Here is a 27,870-nt window from a genome sequence, read left to right as displayed (position 1 = left end):
GCCTCAACTTTTTACTATTTACATCAATGACTTAGATGAGGGGAGCGAAGACATGGTAGTAAAATTTGCAGATGACACAAAGATAGATAGGAAAGTATGTTGTGAAGAGGACATGAGGAGTTTGCAGATATAGATAGGTTGAGCGAGTGGGCAAAAGATCTGGCAAATGGAGCTTAATGTGGGAAAATGTGAAGTTGTTCACTTTGGCAGGAAGAACAAAAAAGCAGAGTATTACTTAAATAGAGAAGGCTGCATAATTCTGAGATGCAGAGGGATTTAGGTGTTATAATACTTGAGTCGCAAAAAGTTCATATGCAGGTACAACAAGTAATGGAATGCTACCTTTTATTACAAGAGGGATTGAACATAAAAGTAAGGGTGTTATGCTTCAGTTATACAGGACATTGGTGAGACTGCACCTTGAATACTGTGTGCAGTTTTGGTCTCTCTTATTTAAGGAAGGATATAAATGCATTGGAGGCAGTTCAAAGGAGGTTTACCAGATTGATACTCGAAATGAGTGGGTGCCTTATGAGGAAATGTTGGACAGACTGGGCTTGTTTCCCACTGGAGTTTAGAAAAGTGAGGGGTGATTTGATTGACATATACAAGATCCTGAATGGCCTTGACAAAGTGGACGTCAAAAGGGTGTTTCCTCTTCTGGATGAGTCCAGAACTAGGGGGCACTGTTTTAAAATTAGGGGTCACGCTTTTGGGACAGAGATGAGGAGGCATTTTTTCTCTTGGAGGGATGTGCGACTTTGGAGCTCTCTGCCTCAGGTTGTGGAAGCGGGGTCTTTGAATATTTTTTAAGGCAGAGGTAGATAGATTCTTGTTAGGCAAGGGAATCAAAGGCTATCTGGGTTAGATGGGAATGTGGAATCAAAACACAAGATGATCAGCCATGATCTTATTAAATGGCGGAGCAGGCATGGGGGGGTCAAATGGTTTACTCCTGTTCCTATTTCTTATGTTCTTATGTAAAAAGCTGCTTGTCAGTATCAAAGATGGATGTTTGCCATATACTGGCAAGAATTGGATCTTGTGTAGGGAATAAAGAAAATGAACTGTGCCCAGCTATACTGTGGCCTAAAGATTTGGAGTACCACTGCACTGACCACAACTTCTAGTGTACCTATGGGCAAAAATATGGTTAATGCACAGCAGTGAAATTACCAACTGTTCCACTGAATTCTGTAAAATAAAATAAATGTCAAAAAGAATTTCTTTTCAGGGGATTTTTACAAAATGTCTGCAATATGGAAAGATTTATGAGATTACAGTTATTTAAACCTCAAAAGAAAATAGTCTGCTTACAAACTTGTTTATGAATCAGCTATGTAGTGCACTGAAATAAAATATCAGCCTGAATCAATACTCTGGCCCTAGTCAGCTTAATAAACAATAAGTTTATCAAACAAAACCAAAATATAATGCTGCAAAATCATTACATCATATTTTCTTATTATTTCCTCTCTGAAACATATACTTTTTTTCTAAATTGTTCAATGTAGCCTTTAGCTGAATTATGCATTTGCGATTTGGTGTCTAGCTATTCTTTGAATAATTTTGAAAAAAACAAGTTTGTCTAAACTGCTGGAAACAAAGAAAAATATTCCATTAGTACAGCTAACTGAACAATACAAATTCATCCTGGGAAATTAGGTAACCTGTGCAATGTTTACATACTCTACAATCTAAATTTATCTTATGTTACAGCTCTGGATTGAAATATGACATCCAACTCCCATTATTTGGGTGATGCTGAAGCTTCCAAATAAAAAACTTTAATGAAGACATGAAATGACTCAAAGCTTCCTTTTTCCAATTAGAAGAAAATCAACTTTCTTAACCTTTCCTCATACCGTTGTGCATTTTACAGTCAGCATGCATTTATCTCCCCAAGCCTAGTCAAGTTATCAGTTGGAACATCACGCCATAATGAGTCAATCCATCTTGTGGGCATACAACTGACAAAATTCCCCCATCTGAGACAAGAAATGCCAATCACTTGTGGATTTCAAACTTACAACCTTTCATTCAGATGTGAAGTACAAGTTAGCTTATATATTTATGGAATTGATAAACTATGCTATGCCAGCCATTTTATTTGAACTAGGTAGAATAGAGTCAGAGTTACACAGCACAGAAACAGGCCCATCGTGACAGGCCCTTCAGCCCATCATGATTGAAGTAGGTTCTGAAAATAATCCAAACAATAAAAGAATCTTTTGTAAATCAGAGATCAAATACTGTTATGTGGCTTTACAAATGCCGGCCTTATGAATTGATTTTTTTTCTGTAAAATATGTTTTCAATTATGTTACAGTAGTAGTAATGCCCTATTTAGATAATTGGATGTTAAAAAATTAAAGAATCATTTCAATTCGAAAGTTGAGACAAAAAGGACAAAAAAAAATACAGGTTACAATCAGTTTGAAATTAGTAGTGTTTACCCCAAACGTTCACCCCAACACTATATGTTGCACAGGAACGTGTGGTTTTCTTGTGTGGGTTGACTGTTTATAAAAGTACCTTGGTTCAAGTCACATCTCAGGACATGCTTTTATACTACTGTTTTTAAAATGATGGGTTTGAAAAGAAGAAAAGTTGCTTTATAATTGGGTTTATGAATATTTTTTAAAAAGCACCAAAACAAAGTTTTTATTCTAATTTTACCGTCACCACTTTGTCATTTTTGCAATTCTGAAATAATATAATGGCTTGCAAAATTGCCACATTACAAACTTGTATAGGTAGGTGAGTTTTAATTTAAAATCAGGTTAAAGAACTTTCTGGGGGCTCAAAACAAAAGGTAAGGATAGACTCCATTTTATCAGAAGAGCAATTTTAAATAAATCTTGAAAGAGAAAACATTCCAAATCAAAAAGCTGCATGGAATTCTATAATATCAATGTTTTGACCATGCCCAAAAGTCATGCCTTCACTGCCATTGCTGTGGCAGACAATTTATCAGCCCAGGGGAATCATTGGGCTCAAGAAGTAGCTTCAGCCATTACAATATCACACTAGTTCTTTAAATCCCATAATGATTTACCATAAGGTTAGGTATATAATTTGCTGTTTTCTGAAGCTTTCAAAATGTGGGAATACTCAAGCCTTTATGTGTTATATAACTGATTTTACAGCACCATAGGAACTACGAACAGGAGTCGCCTTTTAGCCCCTTGAGCCTGTCCCACTATTCTATGAGATCATGGCTAATCTGCAACCAAACTCCACACACCTGTCTTTGCCCCATATCTCTTAATACCTTTGGATACCAAAATCCACTGACATCAGATTTAAAATTACAAACTGATCTAGCATCAATTTCCATTTGCAGAAGAGTGTTCCAAACTTTTACCCTAATTTGTGTGTAGAATTGTTTCCTAATCTCGCTCCTAAAAGTCTGTTTCTAATTTTTAGATTATGGCCATCAACCTAGGGCTGGAATTTCCTGTGGGACCGTGAAAACCCAACCTGCTCACTTTTGCACTGTCCGAAATGCACACCCAACGCATGTGTGACTTTGCCTGGGATTTTTGTCTTTTAATGCAGGGGTCACAAACTCTCCAAGAGGTGCATTTCTTTTTCAGAGCTTCCAAAATCCACACCAGCACACGATAATCCACCTGTGCAGGTGGAAATACATTTTTCCTGTGGCCCTCACAATGGGGACCCTGACCATGGGAGAGGTGTGTGTGCATTTTGCACCAAAGGCCTTCCCAATCCGCAAAAAGGCCACATGAAAATCATGTGGGATCGGGAAGGCAGCAGAAAATTGTTTTTCCAGCAGAAAATAACTAAGTTTGACATTTCATAACCCGGTTTACACCTCCATGGGAGGTGAAAATCCTGCTCCTAGATTCCTTAACTTTCAAAAATAGTTTCTATTGCCCTATCCGTTCCACTTAATATCTTGCAAACTTCAATCAAATCACCACTTAAACTAAATTTGAGACTATAACCCTAGTTTGTGTAATCTCTCCTCATGATTTAACTCCCATAGTCTACGTAACATTCTGATAAATCTTTACTGCACCCTCTCAAAGGCCAAAATATCCTTTCTAAGTTGCGGTGTCCAGAACTGCACACAATGTTTTAGGTAAGGACTAACCATGGGGTTTTGTATAGCTGAAGCATGACTTCTACCCCCTTGAATTCTAGTCCTCTAGATATATAGGTCAGCATTCCGTTAGCATTTTGATTATTGTTCATGGTATTTTAGTGATTTTTATTTCTGTCAGAGCAACTTGCTTACTAAAATTAGAACAACTGTCATCAATATTAATCCTGGATATTAAACATATCAATGTTCATTTTACAATAAATGCAAATGCACAGAAATGAGAAAACCTGACAAAACTGGAAGTAATACACTTTTCACTGAGGATATCGCTTATTGAACTTAGTTGAACTGCATGTCCTGTTTATTAAATTCTTAGGATCGGGTTTCCAAACTATACCACAAAACATGAATATAGTTCCTGGACTATATCTGATATCACAGTCAATTAATTTCATGAGGAAAAAATATTCATGCGATTTATTGATTTACTTTTATTTGTGTTATGTTTTCTAAGCAACCAAGTGTTACTTCGAATAATTTAACCACATCCAGATTTTTGTTTTACAAATGTGGTCATCTTCACTTCCATGTCACTGGGGGACTGAGGGTAACAGAATTCTTAACAAGAATTTCATCAGACTAAATTGGACATTTAAAAAGTACTTCTGCAGTGCTAGTCACAGACAAACAACATGCATCTCTTTTGTGACTGTCTCCACTCGCTGACTACTCTCAATTCTCTTCATTTCACCTGTTTATTTGTCTTCTACTTCTTCAATCTCCTTTCTATGTGTTTCAATTTCATTCATCATTGTTTCTAACTGACTGCGTTATTCTTTCTTCCTCCAAATCTCTCATTCCTTCTGCTTGTCTCCCATTCTCGTTGCCTACCTCTCATATCTAATTTCCCATGTTTCTCTGTATGTCTCTCTCTTCACTTCCCCCTTTCTCTCTTTTCAAGAGTGCTGATCAAAATATTGAATAATTTGGTCGTCTTTTTCAAATTGATAGATGGTCTTTACTGGTCACAATTAGAATTTTGAGTTGGATAGATGCTGTTTTTTTTTAAAAAGGACTGAAAAATTATACTATGTAATGTGCAATGTATAGCTTGAATGCTAAGGTGAAGCAATGTTCCTTTATAGGCCACAGTACAATTCTAACGTACATATTATTTGCTTTTGTTTAAAAAAGGCGAATGTGACAGAAAGACTTTTCCTAGTTTGGGTTCTCTTTACAAAAAGACAATTAAGTAATCTTGAAATTTTCTTGGACAAAGAAATGATTAGTGCCAGGTGTTTTATTACTTGAATGAAAATGCAAACATTATGACTGTTGACAGCTAATAGAAAAATGAGAGGAGTAAATATAAAACTGGGGAAAAATATTTTAATACTCCAATGAAGCTACTTGATATGGTTTAGACAATTAAGTTAGACAATTAAGACAATATACATGGAAAAAGATGCATCTTTTCTAGCATTAGCATTAGCACTAGCATTTTCTAGCATCTTTTCTACCCTGCCAGAGAATGTTTTGTAAATGATTAAATTGCTTAAAACTTAAATCCCGTCTTGTGATGTAGTTTCTTGCTTTTTTTACCTTGCCTCTACAACTACTTGTGTCCACAAATAATAACACTTGAAAGAACAGTTAAATGTATTGTGACAAAGTATTTCTCTTGCGCCAGGGGCACATTACATTTGAGGAACAGAATTATTTCCTTGAAATACTGAATTTTGTATCCAGCAATATGCCAAGGTATTTGCAATCTTCTATCAAAAATGAGAAACTGCTCACATACTATTTTGTTTAAAATGAAGTCAAACATTCAGAGTGTTTGTGGAAGAACCAAGATGAAAGGCTTGTTGAATAAAATAAGATATGTCCACAATTGTCAGCAAACAGAGCTCTGCTTTCCACAGCTATCTCTTAGAAATATGTTGACACTGACTAATGAGACTTTTAAGGCAAAATCTTTGTGTCACAAGAACAAGTGTTTTAGATGTTTAGAGAGGAGATACTTCCATGATATCTTTGATTTTAGGAACTAATCAGATTCTTAGTTAAATACCTCAAAGGATTAGGAGAAAAAGAAAATGGACGGAATTTTCCCAGACTTGTACTAAGTGTGATAGCGAGCGGGTAAAATTACATTTTACCCGCCAGCCGCAATGCCAGCTTTTCACGCTGTATTGTCACAAACCCACCACATTATTTATGCACTTTCGGGAAACACGTCGACTCCATGGCGAGCGGGCTCACATTCACCTGGCACGCCATCACCTCACCGCTGCATCACACCGGGCACCATATTTAAAGTGCAGCTGCGTGCACACACCTCAGTGCTTCCAGCTCACCACTGTTGCATGGAAGACATGGCCCTGAAACTGAAGAAGGCTGCAACCCCCAGGTTCAGTGACACGTCCCTCGGGTGCCTTTCAGATGCCGTGGAGGCCCACCGGGATGTCCTCTATCCCCACTCCGGCCACAGGATGGGCAGCAACAGCACTAACACAGTTTGGGAGGTGGTGGCAGCGGTGGTCAGTGCCAACACCCTTCAAAAGAGGACAGCCACCCAGTGCCGCAAGAGAATGAATGATCTCCTCCGTTCCGTCAGGGTAAGTCACTCTTCTCATCACTTTCAACTCGCACACTCACGAACCCATCACATATCCGCAGTGATCTCACTCGCTGCCAGTTCAAGGGACATCACCATTCACTCTCTCACACACAGCTTCACTGTCTTCATCTCATCCATGAAACCACTCACCACCCACACAAGCCAGGCATACTTATCACCTGACCTGGCAGGCATCCTCCTTACACACTCTCCATCTCTATTTGTGCAGGACAAGCTGGCACACAACGAGAGAGAGAGGTCGCAGACCGGTGGTGGAATGCCCGAAATCATAGTCCTCACGCACTTTAAAAACAGAACCATCCAGCTGGCTGGCCACGATCTGGACCGATCCTGAGCTGACGGTGAGGTCAGCGCTGCTCTACCAAGTGAGGGTCCAGTAGTGCAACATTCATCAGACAACCGGGCCATGAGTAATGTGTCCTGTTTCACAGGCCACTGCCATGCACTAATTAACTCCCCTTGCTTCTGCAGGCACAGCCGATGGAGTCCATGACCCAGGGCTTCCAATCAAGCCCCGAAGAAACCTCTGAAGAGGAATGTGGAGGCACCCTTCTTGAAGTCCCATCAAAGCGCCCACCCATACCTTCCACCAGCAGAGACACACACCTCAGTCGGTGGGACCTAGATTTAGAATAGCCTCGGGATCAGAGTGTGGTGAGCGCATCGCACTGTCTGATCTATAGCAGGTGGTGGCAGGGACTTCCCAGCTGTCCAGCACTCGGAGGACTGATAGAGGCCAGAAATTTGCTGAATCCGAGTCAGGTGACGAGCCTCTGTGCTCGGTCATGTTATAGTTGCTGGAGCTGCAAAGGCACGATGGAGGAGTCCGTCTGCCTTCACTCCAAGGCGATAGCGCCGGCATGCTAATGCACCAAAGAGAACACGTAGGATGGCGGCCGCCATGGAGACCTTGGTCCATGACTTCACTCCTGCACTGCTGCGCAGGCTCAACTCCATTGCTGCTGCCATAGTTGGCCTCAAACAGTGTGTACGTGAGAGGGGTGCCACGCAGCTCGATCTCACTCCAACTACCCCTCTCCTCAAAGAGTCAGCCTGGGGCCCTCGGGCGGCCACAGGGAGGAGGATCAGCAGGTGCACACTCCGGGCCCATCCACCCAGGTGACTCCGAGTGTGTCGGGCCCATCCGACTCCCCTCTTCCTGTGACCTCAACAGCTCCAGCTCCACAGGCCAAGGAGGGTGCCACTGCCGCACAGCAGGACCCTGAAAGCAGCCGGTGCCCTCCAAGTCTCGGCCCTCCAGAGGACGGCCACCAAAGTAATCACAGATAGGGTGTCGCAGTCAGCAGGCTGCCTCCACCTCCACTATGGATGTCCGGGGAGCACCAAGATGTAGCAGCAGGGTTAGGAAAGTTAAGCAGAATTAGTTGCACAGCCTGGGCACGGGTGTTAATCACTTGTACATACTGTTCACTATTGTCAATAAACTCCCAAGAATGTCTCCCTGCCTATGGTCCCTTGTTCTGATGAGCAGTGTTCTTGTCACTTAAATGCGAAACCTTTCTGCACAAAATAAAAGGCAGGCATCTCAGTCCAGGACCTCCTCCCTGTGCTCTATGCAGCCTTCAGACCAAAGTGATGGTCCAGACTCTCACTCCCTGGAAACAGTACTGATGCCTGCACCTCGACGGTCCTTGTCATTGCTGCCAGAATGTGGTGGGCAGACGTCACAGAGTTCTCTCATTCTCTCAATTCCCTTTAAGGATGAACTGGCACCCAGCTCTTCGGCATCTGTGACCAGTGACACTGTACTCCAGCTCCTGAATGGCTCAGGTGCTGAAGGTGGAGGATCAGATGCTCCTAAAGTTTCATGGCTACGTCTCTATGATATGACCCTGATCACAGAGCACAAGCAATCTGCTCTCGGCCACACAGGAGTCAGACATTCTCTGAGGCTATGTGAAGATTTATGGAGTGTCCTCACTGCATGTCATCATCATCCTTTTGCAATCGAGCGACTATTAGGGCCTCCTCTGAGTCTCCATGACAGGAGCATCCTCACAGAGGGTATTCACGCTGCCCTAAGTCAGACTGGAGTCAAATGTTCACAGCTGCAATAAGAGGATCTATGGGGTCACCTCACAGCATCTCGTCATCATCCCCCACAAGTCCAGCAGCTATGAGGGCCTCCCAAGTGCGCCTGCCTCGTCTAGCCAGTGCAAGGGCCTCATCCCTGTCATCATCGCCTCCGAGGACTTCCTCACCCTCATCCCCTTCAGCATCCTCCTCATCGGAGAAGACATGCAGCACACCCATCTCCTCCTCAGCCAGCTTATCTCCCTGTTGGAGCATCAGGTTGTAAAGGGCGCAGCAGACGACGACAATGCGTGACACCCTCTGCGGACTGTATTGCAGGGCTCCACCAGACCGGTCCAGGCACCGGAACCTCATTTTCAGCATCCCGATGCTTTGCTCCACTAAATTGCAGGTTGCAGAATGAGCCTCATTGTACCATCACTCTGCTGCAGTCTGAGGGTGTCATCAGCCACGACCCATCAGCTGCAGGTAGCCCTTGTCCCCGCGGAGCCATCCCTTCAGCTCCAGTGGACCCTGGAAGACTCCAGGGATCTGTGACCGACTGAGGATGTAGCGTCGTGCATACTCCCTGGAAACCGTGCGCACACCTGCAGGTTGCGTTTCTGGTGGTCGCACACCAGCTGCACATTCAGTGAACGGAACCCCTTGCGGTTGATCTGGTTCGCCGTGTGTTGCAATGGAGACCTGAGCACCACGAGTGCAGTCGATTGCACCCTGCACCTGAGATCTGGGCGAATCCAATTGCTCTTGCACCCTGGCTGTCCTGGTCCTGGGCGAAATGCACAAAGTTGTGTGCCCTCACAAAGATGGCATCCATGACCTCATGGATGCATTTGTGGGTGGAGGCTTGTGAGATCCCACAGAGGTCACCTGTGGAGTCCTGAAAGGAGCCACTGGTGTAGAAAATGAGCGCCATGGTCACTTTCACACCCACTGACAGTGGATGCCCTCCATGTCCCCGTGGCGCCAAGTCCTGCGGTAAGTGGCAGATGTGACCAACCAGTTCCCTAGACATGTGCAGTCTTTGGTGACACTGGCTCTCGGTCATTTGTAGGAATGAAAGGCGGCATCTATAGACCCTGCGTGTCGCTAGGTGCCAGCCTGCAATGGCTCGCTGTGGCTCTTGGGTGGCGTGTGCGGGAGCCCCAGCTGCCCTTCTTCCTGTGGTTGCTGTTCCTGCGTCTGCACAGCGAGGAACCTCAGTCACTCTCTCCTCCGTCGTTTTCACGCTCTGTTGGCCACCAGGCATACAGCTAGTACACGATCCTGATCGTGATCCTGATGTACTCCTCCTGCAGGATGAAAGAGAGACACACGTGGTTAGTATGGATGTATTAAGAACCTGTTGTGCTCAAGTGTGAAGGCCCCTTAACGATTCCTGGAGAGTGCTGGCCACCACTTGGATGGCCAGAGATTAATGAGCTGCATGGCCGCCCAAAACCACACCACTTCTACCCCAGTCCACCCGACCAATTGACAGCAGCTTCGCCATCAGGGCTGCATGCTGTACTCTCAGCTCAGACAGTCTCCGAACCCGCACTGCAAGGCTGCACTGTTAGCTTGAATTATGGGGAGACTGGTCCAAACCGAATGCTGACATTGCAAGGGGCTGTGAGCGCCTCCAGCAGTGACTGGTCCATGGCCAGTTGTAGCAAGGAAATTGTACAACGTGTGCAGTCGTCCAACTGTTCTGCAGTCCACCAGAATGCTCAGGACTTTGCAGTCTACGTCGGGGTGGTAGGGATGAAAAGCTTTGGAGGACTTGGGGCACTTTGATGCCTCTGCATTGCTTGAGTGGGCAGATAAGTTAGAGGCCCGACTCCAATCGTATCAATGTGGCTGCACCTGAACTGTCTCAGTTGCAGAGGAATGGTCACTTTATACAGGTTTCCCGAATGCGTAGCCACTTCCCTCGCCCACCCTATCCCCACCCCGAATGCTTGTGCGCTACATTCAATGGCAGGCCCTTGGCACCCCCCTCCACAAGTCGCCTCAACGGCTGGGCTACCCTTAACCCAGACCCCCTGACGCCCCTGAAGCTTGAAGTTCAGTAGGTGACCTTGGCGAGTGCTGCACAACATTACTGTGTACTCACCTCTGAGTTCCCCTCAAAGTGCAGCCCACCAAGTGCACACCTTTTGTGTGTTGTGAAACATGTCAGCGTGCTTTCCTGCTGACGTGGACGGACGATCCAGTGGGACGAGTGGGGGAGGAGGATGATTCCGGCAGGCTGGCTTGATAATTACATGCTGATGTATCACAATGAGGTTCCCGACACCCAATGGTAGGAAACACGGCCCACCATCGGCAGGCTGAGTGGATAACTGCAAACTGGTTTCACGCCATCGCGAAATCGATTGCGCCATATTGTCTGCTTACACCACCGATCACGCCTCACGCCAGCAGGCAAGGAAAATTCCACCCAATGGCTTTTATCAGCCATAGCATTGAACTATTAATGTACTGACTTTTATAACCCCTATTCGTATGTAACTTATGATACTAATATGATTCGGCATTAAAGTAACTAAATTCTGATAATTCACAATTAAATATACTTTTGCAAGCTCAGTATTAAGTTTAAACACAATTGTTGGTAAGAAAAACAATATTCCTGTCTCAGCAATTACGAAAGACAAAATGGAAGCATTCTACTTCCATTCAGACACTTTCATTGTGTACTCTCAACCCCTACATTCCTGAGCAATGTCACTTTGGTTTGTTTGACCAACAGTGCATATAGTACAGGCAATAAGTAGTTTGAATCTGTAAATCTACAAATCTTTGCTTCTGGTGAAGTGGATAGACAATCATGACTGTACAAATTTAAGTGCCAATTGTGTTCATATTTGTTTATTCTTAAAACAGATGCGAGGCAAAATAATTCTCTCTACAGGTTAGCATTTTTAATCCATTAACAAAGTCTTCAAAGCATTCAAGATTCAAAAGTCACATTTTTCATATTTCCTGTTTCATACAAGAAATTTAGCATGCAGATCTTTCAACACAGTTGCTAAATCAGCTAGTCTTTAGGAAAAGCACTGACCTTAACGCTTACGTTAGCGCTTTGCTCAGAAACTCCCACACATTCCAATTCCCCTTTTTGCTTCATGTAAAAGATGTATTTCCAACACTCTTTTACTTATTCAAAAAGACATAATTCACTAGGATTTATTAGCACAGACGTAGATGTCACTATTATACTAACATACAAAAATTAAACCCCTTTAAGTTCTATTGTCCTCATCCACAACACCAATGAAAATAACTTATTTCTTCATTAAAAATAGTATTTTCAATTTGTGTTAGCTGAGCACACTAAAGCCATATATGGCTGCCTGAAGTTTTATTTTACTTTTCACATACTCCATTACACTATCCTGAAGCATATATTACAGTCTGAACAACCTCCTGCTGAAATTTCAAAGACCAAATAAAAGCACTCAACTAACAGTCAATAATTTCAATACAGTTATGTTAAGCACCTAGTCCAACAATTCCATTGTCTAGCTTTATGTTCCTTTACATTATGAAGTCAACTTAATATGGAATCAGTGGCTCACAAGAATTTAAAACATTTGCTGCTAATACCATTGAGAAATTTAAAAGGTTTAGGATTCTCAACATACTTGGTAATAAAATGAGGGGGTGTATGTTACCCCAATTTTCAATTGGCTGTTCCACTGATGATGTGTATGTATTAATTGTTCAACTTCTATTCTGTTAGAGCAAAAACCGATATGAAGAATGGAGTTATGTACTTTTCAACATAATTGAAAAATTAGCTGCTGAAAGAGATTATAATTTAAAATGTTCAATAGCAGTTTGAAAATTAAATACAAATACTCTATTTAAAAATTGTAGAAATCTTTCTTTATTCAGAAGGGTTGAACAGAGTATTCTCCTGTGGAAAGAGTTTACTGAAATGGACCAATGTTACACATTCTCAATCGAATCTATGCTCTAGTAATTTGTTATTTTTTTAAAATTGTTAACATAGTATTGATGTTATTGATCCAAATTTATGTTCTGAAAATGGAGCATAAGAAGATTACTTCCTGTAAAAACAATTCAGTATTCCCATAGTGCTGAGCACTGTATAACAAAATACATTATTTGTCATATCAGCATTTTCAAAGAAAGATTCACACTTTTCTGGATTGTCATATTTGTACTGCAAATCCATAGAAGTATATTTTACAAGTAGTTCCTGCAGAAGCAAGTCACAATACAATATAGGTTTTGTATCTTCTGTATTGAATTCTCTCAATTGTTACTGAAAATCTTGTATGAACCCGACACAGCAAATGTGTCTGATAAATTCTTCCAAACATGGTAAAGATGGTTGTTCCATGTTTGTTTAGCATTTTGTTTCTAAAAGAACTTCTAAAGTGCAACTTTTTTTTTCAGTATGGCTGCTAGCTACTGCAAACTTCAATCCACATTCATGTTTCAGTTCCTCTAAATTGCTTGTGGTTTTGAATTAGAGAACTCTGTACTCTAAAGCTTCATTTGTTGCAGACCTTTTGACCCTTCAAGATTTAGATTGGCTACAAGTACTAATCACCAAAGCATTGGAAATGCCAAATGGACAATTTATCACTATTTTATGTTTAAATTAACTTTGCTTACCTTCAGAACGTTTCAGTTTATTTCAAAGCTTTAAATTTGTACAGTTCCCTGAATTTCTTTCTGCTTGCTTCCTGTTAGCTGCATGTTGAACGTCAGACTTCCTCACCGCACCTCATTTGAGATCAGTGTTCTCACAACAGTGGTTAAGCTCATGGTGGAACAACACTTTTGGCTTGTTTCCACCTTTCAAAATTACATACAGTAAATGTAATGGTGACCTAAAATAAACGTCTTTACAACACTTGTCATAGGAATACAGTGACAATTTCTGCCATATACCCTGTGCTTTTCATTTAAAATGGACTTGCATTTATATAGTGCCTCTCAGGGTATCCCAAAGCAATTTACATCCAATTAAGTACTTTTGAAGTGTAACCGCTGTTGTAATGCCAGCATGAATTTACATGCAGACAAGTATCATCCTAAAAATGTTATTTGTTTTTCTTTATATATCTGAATTATTTTATATTTCACATCTTCACTAACCTCCTGTATTTAAAAACAACAACCAATCTAGGATTGACTGCCTTTCTAGAACTGCAACGTATAAGTAGAAATAGCAGTGCTTGTGACAGCAGTTTTTATAGCTGAACCAAAACTGTGAGGAGCCTTTTATTTTCACATCAACACATAAAATATATTTAACCGGAGTCATTTTTCTCATACAGTTTTTGTTGAGCGAGATCTAATTTATATTTCCTATATTTTTGCAAGAGTTTTTTTCTGGGAAGTTCAAGTTTCTTACATTTGCTGAGTTACTTGATCCACAAAGGAAGTAGCCAACATCCTTTTGACAGCTTACTACACAGCTGAAAGCTGCTCAGTTTCCTCTTAAGTTTTTTTTAAGGTTCTGTCATCTGCAAATTTTATATATCTGAGCAAATCAAAGTACATCAAGTTGCAAGTCACTTACATAAAAGAGTATCTAACAGCATTCAGGTGAATACTCAAATATCCATGTACATTCTAATTAATACATAAGTAGCTGGGTATATTATCTTCTCACTATAAACAAGTGGACATGCCAGTCAGGCTGAGTAATACGTGAATGGACTTGAGAAAGTTTCAAAATACGTGGGCTACTTTGTTGAGAGCTAACTGCATCCTATATCCCATCCTTTTCTCTTTTATTACCCTGCATCCTGCCGATTGTCACTGAACTTTCCTGGAACAGAAAATAATTAGTCCACCAAAACCATTCTGACAACACAACTGACAATTTTGTAAAGGTCCCTAAATCACCATAAATACAAAGCATTAATCAGCATTTAGATCCTAAATTATTATTTTTTTATTCATTCACAGGGTGTGGGCTTTGCTAGCTGGGCCAGCATTTATTGCCCACCCCTAGTTACCCTCGAGTAGGTAGTGGTGAATTGCCTTCTTGGACCGCTGCAGTCCATGTGGTGTAGGTACATCCACAGTGCTGTTAGGGAGTTCCAGAATGTTGACCCAGCGACAGTGAAGGAACACCAATATATTTCCAAGTCAGGATGGTAAGTGACTTTGAGGGGAACTTGCAGGTGGTGGTGTTCCCATGTATCTGCTGCCCTTGTCCTTCTAGATGGTAGTGGTTGGAGTTTGGAAGGTGCTGGAAAGAGCCTTGGTGAATTCCTGCAGTGCACCTGTAGGTGGTACACACTGCTGCTACTGTGCGTCGGTGGTGGAGGGAGTGAACGTTTGTTGATGTGGTGCCAATCAAATGGGCTGCTTTGTCCTGGATGGTGTCAAGCTTCTTCAGTGTTGTGGGAGCTGCATTCATCTAGGCAAGTGGGGAGTATTCTATCACACTCCTGACTTGTGCCTTGTAGATGGTGGACAGGCTTTGGGGCGTAGGAGGTGAGTTACTCGTCACAGGATTCCTAGCCCCTGACCTGCTCTTGTAGCTATTGCATTTATATGGCTAGTCCAGTTCAGTTTCTGGTCAACGGTAACCCACAGGATGTTGATAGTGAGAGATTCAGGGGGCGATGGTTAGATTCTCTCTTGTTGGAGATGGTCATTGCCTGACACTTGTGTGGCGCGAATGTTACTTGCCACTTGTCAGCCCAAGCCTGGATATTGTCCAGGTCATGCTGCATTTGGACATGGGCTGCTTCAGCATCGGAGGAGTCGTGAATGGTGCTGAACATTGTGCAATCATCAGCGAACTGACCTTACGATGGAAGGAAAGTCGTTGATGAAGCAGCTGAAGGTGGTTGGGCCGAGGACACTACCCTGAGGAAGTGCTGCAATGATGTCCTGGAATTGGGATGACTGACCTCCAATAACCACAAGCATCTTCCTTTGTGCTAGGTCTAACTCCAACCAGTGGAGAGTTTTCCCCCTGATTCCCATTGACTCCAGTCTCGCTAGATTCGCTAAATCAAAATACTAAATGACAGTTTAATGGCTCTATACTACTTAAACATTATAATCAGATTTGTAAGGTGAAGGAACACAAGAGAATAAACAAAAACTATGTAGATGTAATAGCTTTAATTCTGCGATTAAAGTAAATCATTCAGTCAAGAAATTAAAGACTCTATTGTCTTCTCCATCACACATCTTATCTTACAATCTTCAATTCCAGCAAGTATTAAAATAGAGAAAAGAAAGGTCCTCTTAATTACCCTTTAGCTACTCATATTCTTTGGCTGAATGTTACGAGGGGGGTAGTGGCCTCGCCCTCCACCCCAACCCCCCGACATAAAAGTCAAGGGCGAATCCCACTCCACACTGCCAGATCGCCCCGCAGCCACTTACTGGCTGTTGGGCTTTTAATTGGCTTGAGGTCAGCCTTCTGCCTCTATTGGGAAGGAAATCACCCCTCTGAGAGCTGTCGGCCAATCAAATGGCTGGCAGCTCTCCTGTCTCAGCAGTGTCACCGGGAGGGTGGCTTAAAATTTCGGCCTTTGTACCTCGTGCTAGGTCTTTGGTTTCTCTCATTACAGTTCCCTTTGTCTTCTAATAATATCGCTTGTGCCATTTAATTATTTCCTGTTCTTCACCCAAGCACTTTAGTGGCCATTCATTTCTTTTTCCTTTCTGTGCTTTTTTTCTTCTTTGTTGGTCAATTTATTTTCGAATGCTATTTATCTGTAATATCTTTCAGTCCTATAGAAAGATCTTAAGACCTGAAACATTGGCTGTCTGACTTACTTTCTCCCCCCACAGATTCTGCCTGACCTGCTGAGTATTTCCAGAATAAAGCAAAATTTTGATTCCGGTGAACAGTCTGATCTGAAATGATCAGCAAACTTTCTCTTTTCAAATGCTGACTGTTAAGAACATTTTTATCATTTTCTAGTATTAATCTGTCATCCCAATATAATCTGATAGCCCAATACTGTATACACTTGCATTTTCTTGGGCCTGTGTGTTTATTTACATGATAGTTTTTAGTCATTTGATGTGTTTTAATGAAAGAGGGGGATCTACTTACCAAATGTAAGTCACTTTCAATTTTTTCTCTCGCACCCAAACGTGCATTGAGGATCATGCATTTGTGCAAGGATTTGCACAATTAAATAAAATTTAAAACTCACAAACTAGGTAAGAAATATCAAATGTGATGAATGACTTCTGTCCACATGCCATACTGGATTATAATTTGTTAGTGACTGGGACATAACTCATTCAACCTGCTGGTGAACACCCAAATAGGAAGTACAGCAGTATTTCACAGGCTCTTCAGTTTAATGCTATATATAGATTCAAGCTGAGAAGTCTATTAGTCATGTACAATTGGATTTAAGTCTTAGCTTAGACCTAAAGACAATGTAAACTTCACGGCCACTAACCTGAATTCAAACATGAGGACCCTCCCCTAACTAGCCTGTGAGAAAATTGGAGGAAATATTTGCTCATCCAGTACTACATGTCAGATAAGCAATTTCACAATTTAGCGATAGTGGAGGAATCAAGAGAGCTGGTGATGAGACAGAGCTGAGGGTGTTCAGCATACATTGGAAAACCGGCTTTGTGAAATCACTCTCTGGATAAAAAAGCTTCCTCTGAATTTCCAATTGGATTTATTAATGACCATTTTACATTTATGAGGCCTAAGTTCTGATCTCACCTGCAAGTGAAAACATATTTACATCTACCTCATCAAACCCCTTTTTATCAAACCCTTTCATAACCTTAAAGACTTTTACTAGTTTCCCTCCCAGCCTTCTCTTAATGCCCAGCCTGTTCAATCTTTTCTGATAAGGACAGCGCTCAGTTCTGGTATAAGTATAATAAATCTTTCTTTGCACCTTCTCCAATGCCTTTATATGCTTTCTATAATATGGAGATGTTACGAAGCCATGCTTCATAACAAGTGTTACTTTATTAATTTACTGGCTGAAAACCACTAATTGAATTTTTAAAAAGACTAAAGGCACATTCCAATGCCTTAAAATCACAGTCAAAGGTGGCTGCAAATTTGCAACACTGTACCTTCTACCTTTAAAAGCCATTGTAAAAAAGACTACGAGCAGTATTTTCTGGTCCCATCAGTGGCAGGCAGCATAGGAAAATGCGGAGAATGGCCAAAAATCAGTGTCCGCCGGCACAAAAATAGTTCGCGATTTTCCACTCCCGATTTTCATGGCGGGTTTGGCAGTCTGCCGCACTATTTCAGGAACCGCATTTGGATTCATTTGAATACTCATTAAAAACCCAGCTCATCTAATGGCCCAAAGACCTCTAAACCTTGCAGCTGGCAGGTTCAGGATTTGAACACCCCACACCACCCACCCGATACTGTCATTACATTAGAGCAAGTTGGGGCTGCTGTGTGATCTAAAGGATATAGTCTGACAGTGCCCTGACTGAGGGTTTTCTCATCTGGCAGAGCTCAGTCAGATCCAAGCCTGTGTCAAAGCCCTGTCATGCCTTTGCGTTTGGGCTGGGGGAGGTGACTGCCCTACTGTTGATCCAGAAGGCAATACTAATGCTGCAAGGGACAATTTGGGGATGTTATGGCTGGGATGAAAGTAACCCTTGGGCTTCACAATGACTCCCTAGTTCAGACTGGAAGGTGATCATTGTGGGCTTTTGGTCATTCATGTTTCTGTTCAATATTTCCACAGACACGAGCACAAGTGCCTCATGGATGGAGCAAGCAGCGTTGCCTTCATCTTGGCAATCAGGCAAGTGAGGAGAAGAAGAAGAGCCTCATCCTGATGAACAAGGGCCAGCAGGGTCTCCTCAAGGCCCAGAAGCTGAGGATGACAGAACCATTGAGTGAAGGCATCTGGCAAGACCAAGGGAGTACAGAAGACACATTTCATACCTCCAGATGAGTGAGACATAGTGCTGTAACTGCCTTCACATGTCCAGGTTTGTGGTGGCACTATTACATCCAGTTCTCCCTAGGTGAAGCTAGCCAGGCTGCCAGAAAAGTGGGATTTGCCATGATCTCTGGATTTCCACAGGTGCAGGGTGCCATCGACTGCACCCATGTGGTGTTAAGAGCTCCCTGGCAGCAGCCACTACAATACATGAACAGAAAAGGGTTCCACTCTCTCAATATGCAGCTGGTCTGCAACCACCAGAAGCAGATTATGCAGGTATGTGCGAGATACCCTGGAAGCTTCCACGACTCGTACATCTTGAATCACTCGCAGGTGCCACTGATCTTCGAGGGCCCTCAGCGCATCCAGGGTTGGCTCCTCAGTGAAATACATGGCTGATGATGCCCGTTCAGCGGCCACAGAAGAGAGGTACAACACTGCTCATTCTGCATCACGCTCATTGGTTGAGCAGACCATTGACATTTTGAAGATGCACTTTCAATGTTTGGACAAGTCAGGCAGTACTCTGCAATACTCTCCCCAGAGGGTCTCCTGCATCATGTGGCTTGCTGCACTCTACACAACCTGGCGCTCCAAGGAGGCGATGTCTTGCCAGAACAAGAGATGGAGGAGCTGCATGTCTCCTCCGATGATGAGGACTTCGAGAGGCCTGAGCTCGATGAGGGCAAGGAAGCCGAGGCTCCAGAGGAAGAGGCCATAGCATGGGCCAGACGAGGCAGGCATGCATGTGAGATGCTTATAGCCACCATGTTCCAGGAGGATAATGATGAATAGCTTATACAAGCCTCTTTCACCAGTGCCCTGCATGTTGGGTCCACCTTAAAAAGTTTGTTGCGATCTTCATCAACTCAATGCAGCACATCAATCTCGGAATGAGTAGTTACACTGTCGTGTCACCACGTCCTTATCCTTGGAACGTAAGGTAGCCTCTGGAATGTGTGGCCTGTTATGGGATAATAACTGAAACAGTGTGTTTTGCAAGCAGAGTTAAGATGATGCAGCCTCTGAGGCATCTTGCCAACATGCCATTGCCTACGGGAGGCAGGAGCAGCACTGCAATCCTCAGTGCACTTGTGACAGTATGCCTGCAGTCTGGCAAGGCACCTCAAGAATGACAATCATCACTCAGTGGTTCTCACCTTCATGCTGGAGGTCGATTCTGAATCAGCACTGTGGTATCTCCACACAGGCAATTGCTCATGCAAGACAAGTGTTCAGGCCTCATCATCACACTCAATGTTAAGTGTAAGATAAATCTTTAGGACACAGTCATCTGTAATTCTCAGTAATAGATGTGAGCCTGCACTTCAGCTCACTTTTCAGTGGACCACGAAAGCGTCAGAAACAGCACAGTCTGATATCTGTCAAGAACTCATGGCCATGCCTCCATTTGGAGTCTCCCAACCTCATGTGCTGCCTAGCCTTGGCATTTGTGGACCCGAAAATGGTGACATTCCATCAAGGCCTTAAGGACTCAAATTTTTGCTAATAAGGAGCATACATCCCATGTATTGGAGCTTCGCTCTGATCCCTTTTGAGGCCTCCACATTTTCATTCCAAAAGTCTGACATATGCACACGGAAACCAGGCACACTGATGCCATTGTAAGTAGCACATAACCATGTCGATTGACCATCTGAGAGGTGGCAGAGGGTAAACACCACATGAGCCTAGTCAGGCCTTCGGGCCCAGTGCTGCATCCTCCCATGCCCAAGTCAGACATCTGAAGCTTTACACTCAGTTTTAACCATCTAACAGGAATCGCAAGGCTCAATGTCTGTCAGCAAGGTCCACTGCTCTAAATCATGGAGGGGGGGAAGGTGGGGACTAATGTTGGGATGATGTTCAGATGTTCACACAGACATGAAATAACTCAGCAGGCAGACAGAAGCACATAAGAGCTCCGAGTTTTGGTTCCTATGTAAGATAGATAGGTTCTTGATTGGTAATGGGATCAAAGGTTACGGGGAGAAGGCGGGAGAATGGGGTTGAGAAACTTATCAGCCATGATTGAATGGCGGAGCAGACTCGATAGGCCGAATGGCTTAATTTCTGCTCCTATGTCTTATGGTCTTATTATGGTCTTATGGTAAGGCATATGCAAGGCTGACGAAAGTACATGGACACCAATGAAAGATGCACCAACTCAATGTGCATCGCCATTCAACCCTCTAAGATCCACATTGAGCACTCTTCAATGCAGAGGCATCAGGAGACTAAAGCAGTCTCCAGGTTCTAAGCTCATGAGGCAACATCATATGAACCTCTGAAACAAGTCTCAGAGATGCCTTGCCCAACCACCAAGTTCTTAGAGACACAGGCTTCACTCATGTCGATACTGCGCAAAGAACGGTCAGGCGCTGTAATGAGATGGTCTGAGACACTGTAGGGCAGAGGCAGACAATGGGAATCTTGACTGACCACGGCGCACATCAACTGATAGAAGAGGCATACATACTTGAGTAGTGGAATGTATCAAGATCAATTTACATTTGTGTATATTTTATACAGATTGTGGTCACCTGTGCTACCTTTGTACTCTTAGTATCTCAGCTTTTCTTGCCCGACCGCTCCATCTTGGTGCATCCCCGACATCCATAGCTGAGGTGGAGACAGCCTGCTTACTGCTAGGCCTTGTTGTCAGTGATGACCTACAAGAGGTCCTTTGGGTCTCCTGCGGTGGGACAGGTGCATCCTCCTCGGCCTGTGGAGCTGCAGCTGATGGGGTCACAGGCAGAGGGGATTAGGAGCGGCTGGACGCTCTAGGAGTCACCTGGGTGGATGGCCTCAGGGTATCCAGCTGATGGTCCTCCTCCCTGTGGGTGCCCAAGGGCCTCTCCCTAATTCTTTGAGAAGGGGCACCTGGAGTGAGGACGAGGCACCCCATTCCCCTCTCATACGGTCACAGATGGATCCCTCCTACGTCTAAAATAATGCAGTCCAGGTCCTGGCACATATCAGGCACAATGTCCTGCACCAAAGTCTCCATGGCTGTCGCCATCCCACCAGTGTTCACCTCAGTGCACTGGAATGTCGGTGCAACAACTTCAGATCGATCACAGACAGATTCCTCCATCGTCCGTTGCAATGTGGTGACAGCATTGGACAACTCTGCCTGATGTTTCCATGTCTGTATTTGCAGTTCCAACATCTGTGTGAGGGCCAAGTCCAGAGGTTCGTCATCTGACTCGGACTCTGCAGGAGCCTGGCCTCCAGTAGTCCTCCGAGTGCCGGTGACCTTGGATGACCCTGCCTCTGCCTGCTGTGGACCCGATTCTGCCACCAGATTGTGGCTCCGAGCCTGCTCTTCAACTAGGTTTCACCCAGGTGTGTCTCTCTGCGCTGGTGGAGGGTACAGGTGAATGCTGTGATGGATCCACATCTAGTGCGTTGTCAGGGTCCTTATCAGATGGCATGGGGCTGGCGCTGATGGGCTGGCTGCCAGTGGGTCTCTTCCCTTTCCTGCTGGTGCCTGTCAAAGAGAGACGAGAGAATGAGTGAGAGGCTGCATAGTCACCAAGATTACAAAGAACTCACAGTTTTGTTGGGTTAACGATGAGCTGGTGATGGGTCCTCTGTGGCTTGGGAGATGCCGGTCTCACCCTCGGCGCACACATGGTTCTGGTCCTCGCTGGCCAGCTCTGCCATCCACTCTTCATAGATGGTGAGGGGCCTGAGCTCAGGCATTCCCCCCCACCAGTGCACGCCACCCCCCACAACCACCCCCCCCGACACCCCCTCCCTCCCCTCTGGTGTGGGATCTTTCCCTTTTATTGTGGACAATCTTCTCCTGCACAGACAGATGAACAGATGATAGGATTGCCTATCTTCTGTTGCTGTTTAGTGGACCTGTGTAAGGGTATAGGATATGAGAAGAGATGAAGATTTCAAGGTGTGTGTGAGAGAGCCAGTGGGTGATTTCCCTTGTGATGGTACTGTGCAAGATCCCTGTGGACTGTAGCCCTGCGAATGGCTGATGGGCTTGAGAGTTAGAGTTGAGAGTGGGGAGAAGGTTGACTTACCCTTGCAGAGTGGATGAGATCATTAATCCTCTTCCTGCACCGAATGGCGGTCCTCTTCTGAGGAGTGGTGGCGCTGACCACCCTGGTGACCTGTTCCCAAACCAGCATGTTGAGGTTGGCAAACATCCTTCTCCCATCAAAGGGGTAAAGTATGCCCCAGCGTACCTCAACAGCATGGAGAAGTGCTCCCAGCACATTTTCACTGAACTTGGGGGCAGTAGGCTTTTTCCTTCTCGGGGCCATCACTCACCACAACCAGGCCTGGGAAGCAGAGAGTGAACGATGTGTGTGGGTGCAGTTTAAATGAGGCGTCTGGAAAGATGATCTGATGAGGTCACGGAGGGGGGTTGCAAATCCCAGCCCACTCTGCCACAAGATATGACGCGCTTCACGTTCACGCAAAAATAATGAGCTGAAAAGCAGATGATCTGGGATGGAAATCTGCCACGCCAGCTAACGGGAAATGCACCGCTTATCACGCCTGCCACCGCATTTAGTCTCTGGAGCGGAAAATTCCGCCCTACCTATCTGCAAGAGTCCAAAGATAATTACCTTAGGGAAATATGAATGAACCACATCTCCTGTCTCCATTTGCAAGACATCCAGACTCAGTTGGGTGGGGAAACAGTATGCAATTACTTCAGACAAAGGACTCTGGCTGAGAGAAGAATTCCCAGCATTAATCTAATCAATTTAGAACAGGAAACCATTAGCCATGACCATTTTTGGGTCACTGGGCAGTTAGAGAGTGAGGATCATGTGACAAACCAGCTAACCCTTTGTGTGTTTCACTACCCTGTTTTCTCTGTAGACCAGCACAAGTAAATGAGGTGCAGAAGAAGCAAAATGTGTGGGTCTGTCTCTCTCTCTATCCAACCTGCAAGTTTTGAACCCAGTCTGCTGTTTTTTGACTCTCCATGTGCCACAGACAGAGATTTTAAACAGCTCAACTCAGCAGCTGATATCTTCAAAAGGAGAGATAAATTGTTCATCTACATCTTTAAACAGCTTCAATGCTACACTTGGAAGGGCCACTGAGTTCAGCCTGAAGCCGGCCAAGTCACCAACCTTCAAGAGCCGGACGCCCTTTGACTTTATTGAACTTTAAAATGTTTAATCTGGTCTCCCACTCTGTAATCTATTTGTGTGTGTGTGTGAACTTCTTGCGTGTGTGTGCGCGTGTGAGAGAGTGAGAAAGTTGGAGTGTTTTTAATAATTTTACTTAGGCCAGCTTAAGTACAACAAATACTATTCCCTTTTATTTCTAAAACTCAAGGAAACCTGTCCATTTGTGTTTTTTATAGTCACAGCACGTAAACAGTCAAACACTCAATGAATTAGCAAGCTTTTGTTTTAAAAGCCTGCATTCTGAAGTTTATTAATGTTGTCCATTTGTCATTGCAGTCCTCCTCTATATTAATTGCACTCCCCACAAGTTGGGTCTTGCAAATTTGTAAGTTATACTTCCAATTTCTGAATCAAAATTGCTTATGTAAATAGTGAACATCAGTAGTCCCAGCACCATTTCTGTGGAACACATCTCCCACCCTTTGCCAGTCCAGGTATTTACTTTTAGTCCCTTCTCTCTGTTCTCGGTTTGTAGCCAGGTTGCAATCCATTCTGTTACTCGCCCCCTGACTACACGTTCTGACCCTAATCATGAATCTACTATTATTTGGCCTCATCAAAGGCTTTCCAAAAATATCAAGTTTATGGCAATACCCTCGTCTATCCTTTGTTACTTCCTCAAATAATTTTTAAAGTTGGTCAAGCATAACTTTTGCTTTCAAATCGATGCCAGCTTTGTTATACTTTCTGCTTCTGGACGCTTTTCTACTATATTTTTAAGGATTGCATTAACTTTTCTACCGCTGACAAGCTAATTGGTCTATACTTCCCTCGACTTGTTCTAACTTTCTTTTTAAGTATTTTTGACATATTTATATGTGATTGGTGACATCCATGTCCTGGGCTGCTACCAAGAATGGACAAAATATTTCAGGTCGTGGCAGTGCAGCTGAATTTGGTGTCCCTCAGACCCAATTTCCTCATCTACATCTTGGAACACAATTGGGAATTCCAAAAGAAATTCCTATCCTCAGTACTTTGCCACAGTTTCAGGTTGAAATACAGTAAATAATAATGGAGGAAAGTTTTATGAAGAAAATGTTCTTATGCAGAAATGATACCCTTCACAGGAGCAAAAAATACTGTAGGGGATAAAATGCAATTAAATACTTATGCTTGCTGAAAACAAATGGCAATATGAACTTCTGCGAGAGAAACACGGTTATATTGTCCAAATTCAACAAACTGGTGGATTAGACACATCCGCATTTTATATGGATGCAATGAGTACCAAGCAGAGAAGAAAGGCAGCGCTCACCTGAAGAATGTGAAATTCAGCCTTATACCTGACAAATGAAATTAACATAGTATAATGATACTGGTTCTGGTCAATTTCCCTTGCCATGAAACACAATTTAGATGCGTACCTCTGTATATCTTAGCTGTACCTCAGCAAGATTATTGACAGCACACCTTTCAAAACTAGTACCAATATATAATAGCTTTATACACTCTGTCATTGATCTTTATCAGAAATTCATTTTTGGTAACAGAAATATAATAAATAAATAATTTCTTGATTCATCTTGGAGGTGTAGAGGAAATCCACGAATAATGGTGGGTGCACTGCAGGAAAATACTTCAAATAGCTGGGCAGTGTGAAGAAAAGGACTGTATTTGGGAGCATCACAGTCAGTGAAACCCAAACAATTGAAATTATGCTGTTAGCTTGTTGATTGTGGTCTAAAATGTCTTTGAATCCAGCTACTTTCGGAAAGCTTCTGCAAAGTCCAATTGTTTTCTAGAAGCTTGCTAATTTCACTTGTAGATTCTCAGCAGATGTTGTTCATAAACTGCTGAGTTGTGGAATAATTATAATTACGGCATCTCGCCAAAATTTATTATTCCTATTATCCATTTAAACTAGCAGGATCACTGAAAGTTTGCACGTTATTTTGCATTGCTACGAATACAATTTCATTTCAATAAGTGGGTCACAACCACAAAGCAAAGTGAAAAAGAAAACCAGATATAACTTATGATTGGTTTTCAACATAATATAAATTCTTAATTTGATATTTTAAGTCAAAACACAAAATCTAGAAAAGTGCATAATGAAAATAGTTTCATTCAAAATACTCAACTTTTTTTTAAAACTTTAACATACATTTGGAAGGTCTAAGAGCTTCAGATGATTTTACAATAAATGTATTCCTTCTACTCTGGAAAGGTGGGAAGAGATTGTGCAGCAACTGCTCTAAAAGATTTAGTAACCATGTTGGCTTTCCACAAATCTAGTCAGATTGTATTTTGTCCAATTCTGGGCACTCATCATCATCGTTGCTGGCTGGCACTTGATTGGAAGGTGATGTCTACTTTCTGCCATAGGTCTTCATGTGACTGAACACACCATTTCTTGAACCAAAGGTATTTGGCCATATGGAGCAGGACGTCCCACGTGGTAGTGGGATCCAGAATGCAGGATTTGCTTCCTTTTCTTTCCCTCTCTGCCACCACTCTGCATCATCATTAAAGGCTTTGTACTCAAAGCATGATGCAGGTTGATGGAAAAGTTGTCACCATTTTGAACAATTGGTAACAAGCTCCTCCTAGTCATTAATGTCAACACTTCTGTGCTTCATGGAGAGCTTCAGAATGTATTTGAAGCATTTTCATTGTCCTCTCATAGAATGCTGGCCATTTGAGGGTTGAGAAAACAGGATCTGGTGGGGAGACGTTTTTTGGCCATCTGGACACAGTGTCCAGTCCATTGAAATTGATTTTGAAGGAGTTTTGTCTGAATGCTTGTGGAACTGGCTTCAAGAAGGACTCTAGCACTTGTTTAACAGTCCTCTCATTAAATCTGCAGGGTGCGGTAGAAGTATTGCTGGTGGAACTTCTCTAGCACACTGTCACACTTGCTGACACATAGTCCAGGTCTTATAGCAGTACAATAGTGTGGCAATGACAACTCTCTGTACACTAGGACTTTTGTTGACTTGCAGGGATCTTTGTTGTCAAGCACTCATTGCCATTATTTGTAGAAGGCTGAGCTGGCACAGCTGATATGGTATTGGATCTCTTCTGTTTGAGAGGTGGCTGCCAAGGCATGGGAAGTACTCAACATATTCCAGAATCTCTCATTAAACATATTTGGGAGGTGAATATTTGGCTGACCAGGTCTGGGTTGATATACGAGTTTTGTTTTGGCAATCTTCAAGGAGAGGCTGAGTCTCTTGTATGCAGAATTGAAGAGAACTGATGCCTGCTGGACTGATCATCAACATGTTCGACCAGTGATGAGCATCCACCTAGGACCAAGGCACCACAAGAACCAAATGTCCAAGAGGAAGATCAATGTCTCAGCCCTAAAGCAGTCCTACCGAAGAGAGGATTTCAAGCGCAGCTCAAAACCGAGCTGCAAAATCTTCTCACATCTAACTCAGTTTTGGAACAATAATGGCATCAAATAAAGCCAGCTGTTCTAGACTCCTGTGTCCAGACCACTGGGTTCAAGCATCATTGTCAACTGGTTCAACTAAAATGATGCAGAAATATGTGACCTCCGAGAACAAAACTGAGCAGCCTTCAATGCCTAGCCGACCAACCCGTGGTCCCAAGTCAAGAAGGCAGCATTCCAACTGCTCAAGGCTGACACTTGAAGACAAATCCAGAAGATAACGGCCAAGTAGAGTGAAGAGAAAGCCTGAGAGATCCAACATTATACTAACCATCATGACATGCGAAGCTTTTTTGAAGCCACCAGGGCCATCTATAGACCAAGGTAAAATGGACAAAATCCCTTTCACTCACAGGATGGCATCTTTCTTCTTAAGGATGAAAACGCTAACGCGTTTTCCAACAACTGCTCAGCCATGAATCCACAGTGGCAGCTGATACTCTCCAGCCTATCCCCCAGTTTCCTGTGGTAGAATCCATGGGTGAACTGCCATCGATAGGAGAGCTGCAACAAGCAATCAAACGGATGAGAAACAACAAAGCCTGATGATATTCCAGCTGAGGTCTTCAAAGGCTGATAGGCTTTTGCTCACATCAAGACTCCATGCTCAAATCCTACGGATTTGGGAATAA

General features: G+C 43.2%; 1 protein-coding gene across 4 annotated transcripts in view; it reads right to left on the bottom strand.

Moving 5' to 3' along the window:
• The window catches only part of wipf1b (WAS/WASL interacting protein family, member 1b), a 128,959-nt gene that overhangs the window by 76,472 nt on the left and 24,617 nt on the right, over nt 1-27,870 (bottom strand). Inside the window, exon 1 of one of the 4 annotated variants that reach the window (XM_078552065.1) lies at nt 13,404-13,535. The exons of the other annotated variants lie outside the window; for them this stretch is intronic. The gene's annotated coding sequence lies outside the window, so the exon portion shown is untranslated. Of the gene's footprint in view, nt 1-13,403; nt 13,536-27,870 lie in introns of those variants that run through there. 4 annotated transcript variants of the gene reach the window in all.

Source organism: Cetorhinus maximus, chromosome 11, assembly GCF_964194155.1.
Source record: "Cetorhinus maximus chromosome 11, sCetMax3.hap1.1, whole genome shotgun sequence".
NCBI lineage: Eukaryota > Metazoa > Chordata > Chondrichthyes > Lamniformes > Cetorhinidae > Cetorhinus > Cetorhinus maximus.
Note: the sequence above shows the minus strand (reverse complement) of the source record. Positions and strands in the feature narration are given on the sequence as shown.